The sequence below is a fragment of the Triticum dicoccoides genome, unplaced genomic scaffold, assembly GCF_002162155.2.
Source record: "Triticum dicoccoides isolate Atlit2015 ecotype Zavitan unplaced genomic scaffold, WEW_v2.0 scaffold69622, whole genome shotgun sequence".
Taxonomy (NCBI): Eukaryota; Viridiplantae; Streptophyta; class Magnoliopsida; order Poales; family Poaceae; genus Triticum; species Triticum dicoccoides.
In genome coordinates, this window is record NW_021292755.1 from 1 (window position 1) to 1649 (window position 1649).

General features: G+C 35.8%; 1 long non-coding RNA gene across 1 annotated transcript; it reads right to left on the bottom strand.

Annotated features, from left to right (window-relative positions):
- Nucleotides 1-431: 431 nt before the first annotated feature.
- LOC119347613 lies at nucleotides 432-1344 on the bottom strand. The gene is made up of 3 exons (XR_005168469.1): nucleotides 1262-1344; nucleotides 1012-1067; nucleotides 432-748 (listed from the first exon to the last, which is right to left on the bottom strand). It is a non-coding gene; the product is annotated as an uncharacterized LOC119347613 (long non-coding RNA).
- Nucleotides 1345-1649: the final 305 nt, after the last annotated feature.

Consider the following 1649-nt stretch of genomic DNA (forward strand, 5'->3'; position numbering starts at 1 on the left):
CTAACTATTTATCTCAGATCAAATGCTATAGATTTCACACGGAGCTCATGCGGCCCACTGACGTTTGTTGGGCTAGGCCTAACCAGTGAAAAGGGGTTGTCAAGGAGAATATGATATATATATATATATATATATATATATATATATATATATATATATATATATATATATATATATATATATATATATATATATATATATATATATATATATATATATATATATATCAAGCCATATTTGTGGATATTGGGGGTGAGTGTATCACCACATCATTCGCTGATTCAGGAGAGGCCACAACGGGGTGTCTGTCATCAACCGATACCGAGCCTAGTGAGTGACTATAAGTGAACTTCATGAAAGAAAACTTAAGTTCAAAAAAAATTGTCAAGAAAACTTTGCTTGACTGAAAAGGAAATTTACGCTAGAGAATGTACTGAAACAACATGTAAAGAACACAACAGATAAAGTTTGGCAAGGCTACTTGAGTAGAGATTTGACAAACGCTCTAGCAAGGTTGATTCTCTGCTTCTATATAATTATTATCTGCATCGTGTGTGTTATATACATAGAATTTGCTTCATACCACTTGTAGAGATTACACAAACGCTTTGGCAAGGCTACTTGACAAGCCAAAGGCTATAGTTTTTAAACCATGCCTACATAATAGCACTTTGTCTTTGTCTGGTTAAGCTGTTCAGCGGTGTCTTCAGTAGCGGTCAGAGAAGCTCCATCTGCTGTCACTGTCAACCTAACACAACAAAAAGAAATTTAGGTACATCAAAGAAAGATGGGTGTATACAGGAAACAGAAGGCAGAAAAGGAGCAGCCCAAGGCTAAGCTAATCGGCGTCTTGATTTTAATTTCTCTTGACAGGATTGGTGAATAAAACACGTGTGGCACCATGGGTATTGCAAGATGATTTACTATTGAAAAGAGAAAAAGCACGAATCAAAGATTTAGTACAAAAAAGCAAGACGAATTGAAATCAAAAGCCAAGTCCAGACATAGTACCCTGCACCTGCAGCTGAAGGGGTAGCATTGTTCATTTTTTAAGTCAGTGTCCATGACTACATACACAAATGCAGATGGTCAGAAAAGAAATAAATTGGAGACCAGCAAGTTGTGTGGATCAGCACAAATGTAGGATACACAGCTTATTTATATACCTCAGTTGGTGGTGGATCATCACAGATGCAGAGCATCGTAAGAGTATAATGAAACAAAGCTAATGCATCAACAGTGAGAAAGGAAGGGAGCAAACCTTGGTGAACAGACCAAGGAAGAAGCATATGTGGTCAGAACTAAAAAGATCGTATAGCCTACTCCAACATGGTTGAATAGATGGATCCCAAGATTTTTTTTTACAAATCTACAACAACACAGCCAGATATCAAGATTCTTAGAACGAATGCGTAAACTAAAAAACCCAAAAAGAATCATATCCCATTCCAAAAGTACTATATAAACATATCAAAACTGTGAGGACAAACATCTAAACCATAAGACCAAACAAACAATCTGACCCATAAACAAATAAAGAACACTACTAACATGACACAACATAAAAATAGCCATCAAGCATGCCCAAAATATAACTCATTTCAACCTCCTCAAAAGATTGCCTAATTGAATGTGAAAATAAAATAGCT